Source organism: Schistocerca nitens, chromosome 8 (assembly GCF_023898315.1).
Source record: "Schistocerca nitens isolate TAMUIC-IGC-003100 chromosome 8, iqSchNite1.1, whole genome shotgun sequence".
NCBI lineage: Eukaryota > Metazoa > Arthropoda > Insecta > Orthoptera > Acrididae > Schistocerca > Schistocerca nitens.
Window position 1 is genome coordinate 240,281,071 of NC_064621.1, and position 14,618 is coordinate 240,295,688.

The 14,618-nt window shown below is 44.5% G+C and overlaps 1 protein-coding gene and 1 non-coding gene across 2 annotated transcripts in view; both read right to left on the reverse strand.

Annotated features, from left to right (window-relative positions):
- LOC126199713 (uncharacterized) overlaps positions 1-14,618 on the reverse strand; it is a 626,550-nt gene that overhangs the window by 431,375 nt on the left and 180,557 nt on the right. The window lies entirely within an intron of this gene.
- Positions 6,283-6,357, reverse strand: Trnat-ugu (transfer RNA threonine (anticodon UGU)). Its single transcript has one exon. It is a non-coding gene; the product is annotated as a tRNA-Thr (tRNA).

A 14,618-nucleotide genomic window follows, 5' to 3' on the forward strand; every position in this document is an offset into this window, starting at 1 on the left:
TGGTCCCGTGGTTAGCGTGAGCGGCTACGGAACGAAAGGTCCATCCTACCTCAAGCGAAAAGTTTTAATTTTTTATTTTCAGACAATTATCAAAGTTCATGCACTCAAACATGATCAACTTCGCCCTCCAAAATTCCAGCACATGTTCAGATTTGCTTGGACACATGCAGGATTTGACGGTCTACACACGGAAAAATTTGAAAACGTTAAAAGCGTATGTATTGACAGAGCACGGGGAAAACTGTGCGACTGTGAAACTGTTGCATTAATTTGTTGCAGTTTATGTGACAAACTCTTATATTTTCATCACTTTTTTGGGAGTGATTATCACATTCACAAGGAAACCTAAATCGGGCAAGGTAGAAGAATCTTTTTACCCAAGTGTACAAGTTAGATGGGTCGACAACATATTCCTGTCACGTGACGCACATGCCGTCACCAGTGCCGTATAGAATATATCAGACTTGTTTTCCTGTGGAGGAATCGGTTGACCTATGACCTTGCGAGCAAATGTTTTCGGTGCCCATTGGAGAGGCACGTCCTTTCGCCTACTAATCGCACGGTTTTGCGGTGAGGTCGCAAAACACATACACTAAACTTATTACAGTGAACAGAGACGTAAATGAACGAACGGACGGATCATAACTTTGCGAAAATAAAGATAGTAAACTTTTCATTCGAGGGAAAACTTGAACGAAGGACCTCTCGTTTCCGAGCTGCTCACGCTAACCACGGGACCACGGCGCTCCTGAGCTTACGTTATCTTTAATGTTTCCTATCTTGCGCATGGCCTACTCAGTTCGTATAGTTTGCTTTTTTTTTTGTAGTTCCACACAACTTCTTCCTGTTTTCTCGATTTATCTGTGTTCAGTTTTTCAAGGACTATCCACTATGCCAACTTATAACAAAATCTGAGGGGGGTGCGATGGGGAGGTTCCCTTGTAAGCACTACGGGACTTTAACATCTGAGGTCATCAGTCCCCTAGTCTTACAACTACCTAAACCTAAGGACATCACACACATCCATGCCCGAGGCAGGATTCGATCCTGCGACCGTAGCAGCAGCGCGGTGCCGGACGGAAGCGCCTAGAACCGCTCGGCCACAGCGGCCGTCCGTAAACTTGATTAAAGATATCCGGGCACACCTCTGTAATGCGGAGTTGCCCACTAAGTGTCACAAGAGGAGGATCCCCCAGCCTAAAAGAGGCAGGGAGTATTTCGTTGTCAGTAGAGAGTAGAATGGATCAGTTGGAAGACCTCAGCGACTTAGAACGTGAACTAGACAATGGATTAAACTGCGTAACAGATGCGTAAGGGACATTTGAAACCTTGTAAAGCCGCCGATATCGATTTCTGTTGACGTGATTGTGAAGCAAAAACGCGAAGGAAGAGACACAGCTGAACCAAGACCAGCACTTTGGAGTGTGGTTGTAAAAAATCGTATGAGGTGAGCGGAATGAATGCCTCGTGAGTTCTAAAGTGTTATCGGCAGTCTACTACATGGATCCACGCTTGGTCGTGGATCGTGTTACACAAGTGGTTTCGTGGCTCCGGTCGGTTAGGAATAGGTGAGGCAGGTAGTTACTGGCGTTCTCTTTCGAATTTCAGGGATGAGGCGGATCTCTAAGGATCTGTGCTTTTTCTGGAAGCACAGAACTAGCACCACGTCAGCGCGCTGGATCGCGGGACTGGAGAACGTTCCGGGCGGAGCCGGCGACTGACAAAGGAGCGACCACTGCGCACGGCGCAAGAAACCCACCGGCCGCGCGCGAGGTTTCTTGCACCGGCCGCAGTCACGGCGCCTGCGAAGGGCCCTGCATTCTGCCTGCTCGCAGCACCCGCTTTGTCTACCAGTGCCAAAGAGTTGGCCGGAAACGCGCTGCAAGTGCCCGTTCATACACTTAGGCCATTGCCGCCGTTTCGACGCGCACGAAACGCGAAGTCGTTTTCTGGGAAAACGGAGACCAGTGGCACACCGCAAAGATCGGCATTTAGGAGGGAGGTGTAGCTTGCGCAGTAAAAGAACTGCGTCCACATTAGGAGCTCATGTTTTTCACGGGATTTACTAAAAGAAAGTTGAAATTCGCATCATGCCGTTGTACTATTACGAATATTTTGATGCAGAACCAAAATACGGATGCAAGCTGCTGAGACAGTATTAATTACATGAATCTACATCTTCATCTACATGGATACTCTGCAAATCACATTTAAGTGCCTGGCAGAGAGTTCATCAAACCACCTTCACAATTCTCCATTATTCCAATCTCGTATAGCGCGCGGAAAGAATAAACACCTATATCTTTCCGAACGAGCTCTGATTTCCCTTATTTTATCTTGGTGATCGTTCCTCCGTATGTAGGTCGGTGTCAACAAAATTTTTCGCATTTGAAAGAGATAGTTGGTGATTGGAATTTCGTGAGAAGATTCTGTCGCAACGAAAAACGCCGCTGTGAAATCGTAGTCGACTAGAAAAATTGTATTAAGTATTCAATTAAAAGTCTGAAACAGACTTTACTCTGATCTTTAGCCAATTTTCGGGAATGATTTCCTCATAACACCACCTGACTCCGAAATTTTAATGGCAGTGGTAGCGATTTCGTAAGCGCAACGGGAGTTTCACTGAAAAGGTTTCTAAGAAACCATTAATAAATGTTAGCCACGAGTACTGATCCATTAATGAACAGATGAGTATCGAGTCATCTTGTAGATGTTACTTGTACAAGACAAATTTATTTGTCACCTGTTCTATCTGAAAATTAAGAACCCGTGGCAAGAATTTTTAAATACTAATAAACAGTGACGAAATTTATGTTATAAGACTGATCTGAAGACGTCACTGCTCCGAACTGCGTACACCAGTAACTCTGTGACTTGACTGATTGCTGCAAGTATTACGGAATGGAGAAGACGAAGTAAGGAAAGTGCATTTCTTATTGAAGTAGATCCTGTAAATGGGAACAGATACGAGGAGAAAACTCAGTGATTGTGAATATTTGTACTGGGTGATTCTTCTTCATAGCCGGCGGCCTTGCCGCAGTAGTAACACCGGTTCCTGGCAGATTACCGAAGTTAACCACTGCCGGGCTTCGCTTGCACTTGGATGGGCCACCATCCGGTGTTGCCGAGTACTGTTGGCAAGCAGGATGCATTCAGCCCTTGTGAGGCTAACTGAGGAGCTACTTGACTGAGGAGTAGCGGCTCCGGTCGCGAAAACTGACAATGGCCGGGGGAGCGGTGTGCTGACCACAACCCCCCCCCCCTAACCGCCACGGTGACGCTTACGGGCGGGGGATGACATGGCGGCCGGTAGGTGCCGTTGGGCCTTTAAGGCTTTTTCATAATTCTTATTAACGTTCAAAAACCTGGAAGCGACGTAGATGACTCTGACACAAGTAATTTAATGTAAGACATACTGGTGGTAAATGTCGGGAAATGTCCCAAAAATAGATGAGAAATGTTGAACATGTGGCGTTACCAGACGATGCACCTCACCGCACGCGCAGCGCTTGGGCTTGGGCGCGAAGGGATGATTGAGCGATGCAATACTTGCATTCGGCCGACAGTGCAAATTTCAAACACCTTTTGTAAATGTAATCTGTTGGAAATGTAGAAATTACAAAGTTCTTGTCCTCGCGACGTAGCAGCAGCGCGGTTCCGGACTAAAGCGCCTAGAACCGCTCGGCGACAACGGCCAGCTCAAGTGGAATTTCTCCGTTTAAGTCCATCACGCAGAAGTCGACATGAAGTGTTCCAGATAAATCCGATATGTGATGAAACCGAACAACGGAAACATCGGGCACATTTTATCGTGCCTCTAACTTGCAGTTACCATTGTCAGCAAAGTGGATATTACCAGTCGTGATAGTGCATCGTCTTCGTTGCTCTAAGAGGGATAAGCAGGCGGGGTCAGGGATTTTCTCTGCCTCGTGATGACTGGGTGTTGTGTGACGTCCTTAGGGTAGTTAGGTTTAAGTAGTTATAAGTTCTATGGGACTGATGACCATAGATGTTAAGTCCCATAGTGCTCAGAGCCATTTGAACCAGGCTGCTAGCTAGTTGATGTACAGAATATCTAATAATAAATCAATACCCAAATATACAGCTCTAAAACTAGCAGTTTATTACAATGTGCAGCTGATATTTTTTTGGCCTGTCCGTCGATATTCTTCCGTCGATATATCGATAACGTTTCTCTATGTATTGATGGCCGGCATCGGCCTTTTAATTATCGATATACCTGATCCCGATATTTTTAAAAATTTCAACAGTCCTAGTCGTCAGGCCCATTTGCTCTGGTGTTTCAGCAGATATCTGCAGTTTCGTTTTCGCAGCGTGTAGCAGCCCAATCAAATTCTTCTCATCATTCTTTCATACGACGCCCAACATCGGCTGAATAATTTCGTTTATTTCCCATTTCAATCAAAATTCATTCGAGAGGGCGCTGCCAGGTTAGTCTAGTGCGATATTCGTTTTACCGATGTGTTTTAACAGGAACAGTAAAACACGCAGAATAGTGAGTACTCCAGCAGCGATAGAGCAGCGCGCTGCTGCATGGGGGAGCAGTCAGAGAGGGCCAAGGCGATACCGTCGCCGCTGCAGTACTCGTTATCCTAAAAAATGGTTCAAATGGCTCTGAGAACTATGGGACTTAACTTCTGAGGTCATCAGTCCCCTAGAACTTAGAACTACTTAAACCTAACTAACCTAAGGACATCACACACATCCATGCCCGAGGCAGGATTCGAACCTGCGACCGTAGCGGTCGCGCGGTTTCAGACTGTAGCGCCTATAACCGCTGGGCCACCCCGGCCGGCCACTCGTTATCCTCGTGTTTTACTGTCCCTGTTAATACATATGAATAAAACGAATATCGAGATAGACCAATTTAATGATGATGATGCTGTTTGGTTTGTGGGGCGCTCAACTACGCGGTTATCAGCGCCCATACAAATTCCCAATCTTGCTCAGCCCAAATTCGCCACTTTCATGAATGATGATGAAATGACGAGGACAATAGAAAAAACCAGTCATCTCGAGGCAGGTGATAATCCCCGATCCCGCCGGGAATCGAACACGGGACCTCGTGCAGACTAATTTGGGACCGCTCTGTCGAAGGGGCACGTAAAATTCCACTTCAAAAATCATTTTGTTTGTAACGGGAAACAAACCGGCGCTTTCCATCGATGCAGGGGTCGCATGTAAGACGCGATGAGGAGCATTTCTTTGGGCTCAGACCAGCTACACGTTGCAAAAACCAAATTGGAAATTTCTTCCGAAACACCAAAGAAAATGCGCCTAACGAACGACTCTGATGAGAGACACCCTGTATATTATGGAAAGAATGACGGTATACCACTCTCTTGCAGTATGCCCGAAGTTGCTTGTACGTCTGAAGATTTCTCTCTGTTGAGAACGATTTCTTCTTAACTCTTCAGTATCGTCACACAACTGGTATGCCCGTATTTTGTTCACTAGGCGGCAGTGCGGAACTGTGCTAAAAACTTTCAGGGATTACGGGAGGAAGTGAGGAACTGCACTTCAACCACCCGCTCGCGCGCGCCCTAAGTACTGGAGAACAAATGCGCGCTGCTGTTTGGGCCGCGGTAGAGACGAGAGCCCGTCAAGTGCGCACAGAGCGGATCAGCATTCCCCGAATGCACCGAGCAAAGGCGGCAGGCAGCGTGCAGGCGGCCGCGCGTATTCACTGTCCGTTATCGGTAGTACAAAGCCGCCCGGTCCGGTGTTTGCAGGCGCTGTTCCGGCGCCCCATCGGACCACCCCCGGGACTGGCGCCGTCCTCGTAAGCCCCTCAGAGCGATCCCGTGCGAGGGCGTGAGGGGCGGGGGGGGGGAGGGGAGAGGAGGCCACGTGTCTGGCCTTCACCTCGGCGCTCTTCGCGTCCGCACGTGTCGCCTCAGGGCACTCTGGAATGCACGGGCACCGCCTCAGCCTCTCCGCTAGCAATCTCGTTCCCTCCGGAATGATTGCACTTTCATTGCATTTCCTGCTGGCTGCTTCGGAAATGATACCTAGATTTATACCCCTACCCCCCGTCCTCGGAAGTTAATATATTGGGAGCGCGTTTCTGTTTCAAGCCAATCATTTCAGGTAGACAAACTAAATAAACATCTTCCTATATATGACGGTAGTATCTGTTCCCGAAAGAACACATACCGTGGATGACCATGCAGCTTTGCTAGAAATTAAATGATAATTTAATAGACACCCTAGCTGCAAAGAGGCGTTGATATACTTCACTGGGGACATGTTGAAAATGTGTGCCCCGACCGGGACTCGAACCCGGGATCTCCTGCTTACATGGCAGACGCTCTATCCATCTGAGCCACCGAGGGCACAGAGGATAGCGCGTCTGCAGGGACTTATCCCTTGCACACTCCCCGTGAGATCCACATTCCCAACATGTCCACACCACTACATTCGTAGTGCGCCTAAACATCTTCCATGAAAGCATGTTCCCTCATTGCAATTAAATGAAAGGCAGTTTGTTTTTTGCCACACGCATTTCGCTTCTTTTATTTACGAATCATCTTCAGTTGTGTAATACATGTTTGTTTCTATACATATGATAAATGCATCTTGTTGTAGTTGCAAGTTAGTTAATTTGCTATGTTTTCTCTTGTCATTCTCTTTTTATCTCAGGTTAGGAACAATTATTGTAGCACATGTCCCGTAAGGTTAAATTATCGCTTGGTGTTACGATTTCAAATGTTGTTAGCTCATGAGTGTAATCGTGGAGGTGTGTTTACTCGGTCTCCGTATTCCAGATGACCAATTTTCGGCGTTTTTTCGAGCACATTTGTTACAACACTTCAACTTTACACTGTGTGTTGAACGTGTCTGCGTTTACAATGAGTAGTATTGCCAACTGTCATTGTGTGTTTATCTTTCGTCTTTTGTGTGTGTGTGTGTGTATCTTCATGTAGCTATAGCTTTTCCTTACACTTATTTCTGGTTCGTCACTCACCTGTCAAAAGTAGTTTGAGAGCTGAGAGAGAGCCACTAAAACAAGGAAAAAGATAAATGTAAAACATAACCACGCTAAATAATTAATTAAAACTTTCTCTCTCTGTCTCTCTCTCTCTCTCTCTCTCTCCCTCTCTCTCTCTCTCTCTCTCTCTCTCTCTCTCTCTCTCTCTCTCTCATACACACACACTCACTCATCCACGGCCACGCACGCACACACACACACACACACACACACACACACATGTCGTCGTCCATGTGTCACAGGCTGCACTCGCGCAGGCATGCACGTCCGAAAGAACTTTACAGCGTTCTTCGCAGTAACACAGGCACTGCTATTTCGGCTTCATTCGCCAATGACCAGGCCCCGACTCTCAATAAAATGCAGGGTGACAATTAGTGAGCTGTATAAAAAAAACTTTAATTAGTTACAAACTACGGCTTGCACACACTTCACTCAACATGTAAATGTCACCTCATATATTCGGTTTTAGGTTATGACATGTTCGATATGCCTGTCATCATTGGCGATGATGTGGCGCAGACGAATAGCAGAATTCTGCATGACCCGCTGAAGTACCGGAGCATTGGTGCTGTATGGCTGTTTTCAGCTCAGCTGTGGTTTTGCTGTTTTTGCTGTGCACCTTGTCTTTAGTATAGCCCCACAAAAAGGAGTCGCACGTGTTCACATCCGGAGAATATGGCGCCCAATCGAGGCTCATGCCAGTGACCTCTGGGTATCCCGGATTCAGGATGCGTTCCCCAAAGTGCTCCTGCAAGACATCAAACACTCCTGCTTCGGTGGGATCGAGCTTCGTCTTGCATGAACCACATCTTGTCAAATCAGGATCACTTTGGGAAATGGGGATGAAATCATCTTCCAAAACCTTTACGTACCGCCCTGTAGTTACCGTGCCGTCAAGGAATATCGCACCAATTATTCCGTGATTGGACATTGCGCACCACGCAGTCACCCACGCAGTCCCCAAATGCGCCAATCTTTCTTATTGACGAACCCATCCAAATAAAAGTGTGCGTCGTCGCTGAACCAAACTACATTCACATCAACAATTGCCAGTATCCTCCGCGCCAACCGTCCAGCTTGAACTTCTTAACGCAAACCGTTCAGAAGTTATGCCGATATTATGTCATATAATTCAATAATTGTCACCCCGTATATCCTTCCTGGACGGAAATATTACGGAGTGTGACAGAGACGACGACGTATGAAGTTTGGATCTGGTTGTGAATCATGAATGGATAGCCGAATCGGTGCCGGCAAGGTAGCTCAGCGAAAGAAAAAAGAAAAAGAAAAAACTGAGTTAGTGGGGTCAACGATGAACTTGAACAAGCGTCATGGGACGACCGCCCCGATCAAATACAACGTCCATTAACGAACATAATGAGATCAACAAAAAAAGCGGTTGAGGTGACCGCTTGCAGGATGCGGGAAATTCCGGCTCGAGTCCCGGTGCGTCGTCGTGCCACCACGCCACCACACAGACGATGGTAGTTCATATTTGCAATTCCCAAAACATTTCCAATATTTCTTGATGGCTGCAGTGGCTGTTACTTTGGACTTGCATGCATCGTATTTTACTCACACGGGACCAGTGTCCACGTGGCTGTTGTAGGAGTGATAACCACCAGCTAAAACACCTAGAAAGCTGAACCTGTTTAGTAAACCAGGTTAAGAATCAGAAGCGTCATGCGTCGAGGGGGAACTTCAAACGTTCAGCTCTTGACAAGAGATTGTAGAGAAACTACGGCTCAAGTTTAGAACAATAGTTGACCAGTCAGTGGACGGATGTACAAAGCCGTCCCTACGGTCGTTTTTGGGTTGGGGAGGGGAGCTAAAGCTGGGGATATGGAGCATTTTTAACATTTCGGAAGACGAATGACAACTTGTAAGTGGCCGTAAAATGTTGCGGTTCCTACCCTTTTAAAAACCTGCGTCAACTTTTAAACGATTTTCTTGAAAGAAGAACACTTGGCAGTTCGTGATAGGACTCTCTGCGTATAGCGACGCAATAAAGAAACTTCTCAAGGGACAGCGACAACTGTTCGATACATCCAAAAGAAAATACATGGCGATAGACATATGGGTACTAGATGAAATACGTTTATCAGTGAAAAGGAAACTTTTAACGTCTACCCACAGTAGCATTTGACACGGTACCAGACTAACGCTTAATAACAAAAGCATTGGAGCGATGAAAACGTTTCCCTTCGAAAACCATACTATGCTCACATGTCGATGCTTATATACCCTCATCGGAGTCGCGCTGGGTGGCATACACGCAACAACAAAGTCATCAAACGAAAACGTTTTGATTGCCCCATTATAACATCATACTGGCTACCAAACGTATTTGTGATGGGGTTGAGGATTCCTTGGTAGACAGGACGCAGCATGTTTTCTCAGAGGTGTTCATTGACAGAAGTAGAAATAACTTCAAACGTGGCCCAGCGAACTGTGTTAAGATCCTTACTGTAGATACTAGGTACTGATAACCTGGAAGACAACAGTCTTCTCTCAATCATTTGCTGACGGTGCGGCAACATAAAATGAAGTACCACCAGAAAAAAATTGTTATTTGTCACAGTCAGGTGGTCTGTTTCTAATTAATAAATGTAATCAACTTAAAATTTCTCCCTAAGCTGGACAGCAACTTGCCCCAAAGTGCGGTTAACAAAAGGACACTGTAAGGTGGAATTATGCCAGCTAAATAACACGTCAACATTTTTTTTTCTGTTGACTGCGTGTGAACTTCGTAAACTCGAATAAGTTATATGGAGTAGTAGATACAGTATGCCGAAAACTAAACCGCGAAGAATTTGCTAATGGAATTAGAAAAATGTCGATGCCGGCGAAATCATTTGTATCAATAGCCTCCTTCGTGCATGACTGGAAATGAAAATGTCTCGTCAGAGAGTTCGTCATTATGATCGGTTCTTGTTAAAACTTGTAAGTTAACAACTTTTCATCGCAGCAGCAAGTGGTAGCATCCAGATGGACCCGTGTATTTCTTGTCAGAAAGAAAACTTTGGTAAGCAGCTTCCGACGCAAATCAATAACCGAGGGAGCGTCACCCTTGTTAGGTTTACCTGAACTATCGGCAAGGCAGTGACGTCCCCTTCGTGGCAAGTTATTACTTGCGAATTTTCCACGCTACGTAATATTAAATTTCTGTGCTTCGAGACCCGTTATAATACGTCCAGAAACATAGCTCCGCGGTCGGTCGAAGTTGTGAGATGCCATGTCACCCTGACAAAGTTCTGCTGCTCCTGTTAGGGAAAAAAAAAATTAAGCACCGAAACATGACATCGTATATAAACTCCAACCTGTTCAATTAGCACGCTATGTCAGTTTTTGCTCAAAGCCACGAACATGGCACTTCCTGTACTTGTTTTCATCTTTTCGTGCTTGGTAAATGAAAAGATATATTGCCTCTTTAGTTAAGTAGCATCTGCTGTATTCTGATTTTCTGTTACTGCTGTCGTCTAACAACTACAAGCAACGTATCTTACTGCTTTATCTTAATAGTCCTTCATTCAGCGTGCACCAAGAAAGCCACATAACACCATGTAGAATACTCACCAGAGGGAATAGTATCTAATGCAAGATCATTTCCGTATTTTACAGTCCATTTCATATGATTTCCTAATTCAATAATTTTTTTTTCAAAACGATATTCTGTTTAGAACGAGATTTACATGTCTGATACAATTACTTTTATTTCTTTTATGCCGGCCGCTGTGGCCAAGTGTTCTCGGCGTTTCAGTCCGGAACCGCGCTGCTGCTATGGTCGCAGGTTTGAATCCTGCCTCGGGCATGGATGTGTGTGATGTCCTTAGGTTAGTTAGATTTAAGTGGTTCTAAGTCTAGGGGCCTGATGACCTCAGATATTAAGTCCCATAGTGCTTAAAGCCATTTATTTTAAACACAGTTACAGAAGAATAAGAAAAGTTAAAACTTTTCCAACTTAAACTTCTAAGAGCCACTTCGTCTGTCCTGAGGACATGGCGTGTGATGTGAACACTTCGCTGGGAAGGAAGGAATATTGAGTTTAAAGTCCCGTCAACATCGAGGTCATTAGAGACTGAGTATAAGTTCGGCCTGTGTCAAGGATGGGGAAGGAAATCGGCCGTGACCTTTCAAAGGAACCATCAAGGCATTTGCCTGGAGTGATTTAGGTAAATCACAGGAAACCTAAATAAGTATGGCCGGACGCGGGTTTAAACTGTCGTCCTCCCGAATAGGAGCCATTCAGCCTGTGTCAAGGATGGGGAAGGAAATCGGCCGTGACCTTTCAAAGGAACCATCAAGGCATTTGCCTGGAGTGATTTAGGTAAATCACAGAAAACCTAAATCAGTATGGCCGGACGCGGGTTTAAACTGTCGTCCTCCCGAATGCGAGCCAAGTGTGCTAACCATTGAACCATCTCACTCGAATAAACAACACTTCACTGCCGGACTTGGACCGCCATTCGTCGGTAGTATACACCAATAACTTGATCCTTTCCTTTCCCTTTTATTCTAAATAAAGCACTTTTTTATTTTTACATAATTATGTTGATATCAAGTCGACGACTATTCTTTATTTAATACATTTCATCAACATCATGTGCGGCATAATTAAAATACTACTAGATGGTCAATGTGTTCTTCTGAAGTGTGTATTACGCAGATTACGATCACTTGTAAGTTTTCTTGATGGCTAGCGCAACAGCTCCCAAGCAGGCGAACTTGAATGCTAGGCTGTTTGCCTGCAGATAGATTAGGATGCTTTTGGGTGATGGATCTGAAAATATTTCCCTTGTAGGGTTTTCTGATGGTTATGTGCATTGGCCAACCAGAACTCCAATTCTGACATGACAGCCTAGTGTGGAACTTAACCTCAAACCAGTTGTGGATCCCAATAGGGGTCCGGGAGACGGAGGGAGGAGGGGGGAGGGGGCAGGCCTTAGGAAGAAAGGGGTAGGGCGTCAGGTGGCCCTCTCCCATAAAAAACCAAAAGCTTAAGTATGAACAACAGACGCATATGAATTTTTGTTATTGTATTGAATTATTGTATTCATTTTATTAACAATCTGTATACTAGGCATCTGTGGCACTTTAAATGGCAGTGTCGAAAATTTTTATAGAGGGAGCAGGTAGGGAATGGGCTGAGAAAGACAAAAAAATCTGTGGACGGTGCTTTATGGTGTAACACTTTCCGTCATTGTATCGTCATTTCTTAGTCGATATTTCCATAGAGTAACAAAGCTGATGCAGATGCAGATGCAAATGCAGATGACGAAGAAATTGAAGAAATGTATGATGAGATAAAAGAAATTATTCAGATAGTGAAGGGTGACGAAAATTTAATAATCATGGGTGACTGGAATTCGAGAGTAGGAAAAGGGAGAGAAGGAAACGTAGTGGGTGAATATGGATTGGGGGAGAGAAATGAAAGAGGAAGCCGTCTGGTAGAATTTTGCACAGAGCATAACTTAATCATAGGTAACACTTGGTTTAAGAATCATGAAAGAAGGTTGTATACATGAAGAACCCTGGAGATACTAAAAGGTATTAGATAGATTATATAATGGTAGGACAGAGATTTAAGAACCAGGTTATAAATTGTAAGACATTTCCAGGGGCGGATGTGGACTCTGACCACAATCTATTGGTTATGACCTGTAGATTAAAACTGAAGAAACTGCAAAAAGGTGGAAATTTAAGGAGATGGGACCTGGTTAAACTGAAAGAACCAGAGGTTGTACAGAGTTTCAGGGAGAGCATAAGGGAACAATTGACAGGAATGGGGGAAAGAAATACAGTAGAAGAACAATGGGTAGCTTTGAGGGATGAAATAGTGAAGGCAGCAGAGGATCAAGTAGGTAAAAAGACGAGGGCTAGTAGAAATCCTTGGGTAACAGAAGAAATATTGAATTTAATTGATGAAAGGAGAAAATATAAAAATGCAGTAAATGAAGCAGGCAAAAAGGAATACAAACGTCTCAAAAATGAGATCGACAGGAAGTGCAAAATGGCTAAGCAGGGATGGCTAGAGGACAAATGTAAGGATGTAGAGGCTTTTCTCACTAGGGGTAAGATAGATACTGCCTACAGGAAAATTAAAGAGACCTTTGGGGATAAGAGAACCACTTGTATGAACATCAAGAGCTCAGATGGAAACCCAGTTCTAAGCGAAGAAGGGAAAGCAGAAAGGTGGAAGGAGTATATAGAGGGTCTATACAAGGGCGATGTACTTGAGGACAATATTATGGAAATGGAAGAGGATGTAGATGAAGATGAAATGGGAGATACGATACTGCGTGAAAAGTTTGACGGAGCACTGAAAGACCTGAGTCGAAACAAGGCCCCCGGAGTAGACAACATTCCATTGGAACTACTGACGGCCTTGGGAGAGCCAGTCCTGACAAAACTCTACCATCTGGTCAGCAAGATGTATGAAACAGGCGAAATACCCTCAGACTTCAAGAAGAATATAATAATTCCAATCCCAAAGAAAGCAGGTGTTGACAAATGTGAAAATTACCGAACAGTTAGTTTAATAAGCCACAGCTGCAAAATACTAACACGAATTCTTTACAGACGAATGGAAAAACTAGTAGAAGCCGACCTCGGGGAAGATCAGTTTGGATTCCGTAGAAATACTGGACCACGTGAGGCAATACTGACCTTACGACTTATCTTAGAAGAAAGATTAAGGAAAGGCATACCTACGTTTCTAGCATTTGTAGACTTAGATAAAGCTTTTGACAATGTTAACTGGAATACTCTCTTTTAGATTCTGAAGGTGGCAAGGGTAAAATACAGGGAGCGAAAGGCTATTTACAATTTGTACAGAAACCAGATGGCAGTTATAAGAGTCGAGGGACATGAAAGGGAAGCAGTTGTTGGGAAGGGGGTAAGAAAGGGTTGTAGCCTCTCCCCGATGTTATTCAATCTGTATATTGAGCAAGCAGTAAAGGAAATAAAAGAAAAATTCGGAGTAGGTATTAAAATCCATGGAGAAGAAATAAAAACTTTGAGGTTCGCCGATGACATTGTAATTCTGTCAGAGACAGCAAAGGACTTGGAAGAGCAGTTGAACGGAATGGATAGCGTCTTGAAAGGAGGATGTAAGATGAACATTAACAAAAGCAAAACGAGGATAATGGAATGTAGTCGAATTAAGTCGGGTGATGCTGAGGGAATTAGATTAGGAAATGAGACACTTAAAGTAGTAAAGGAGTTTTGCTATTTGGGGAGAAAAATAACTGATGATGGTCGAAGTAGAGAGGATATAAAATGTAGACTAGCAATGGCAAGGAAAGCGTTTCTGAAGAAGAGAAATTTGTTAACATCGAGTATAGATTTAAGTGTCAGGAAGTCATTTCTGAAAGTATTTGTATGGAGTGTAGCCATGTATGGAAGTGAAACATGGACGATAAATAGTTTGGACATGAAGCGAATAGAAGCTTTCGAAAAGTGGTGCTACTGAAGAATGCTGAAGATTAGATGAGTAGATCACATAACTAATGAGGAAGTATTGAACAGGATTGGGGAGAAGAGAAGTTTGTGGCACAACTTGACCAGAAGAAGGGATCGGTTGGTAGGACATGTTCTGAGGCATCAA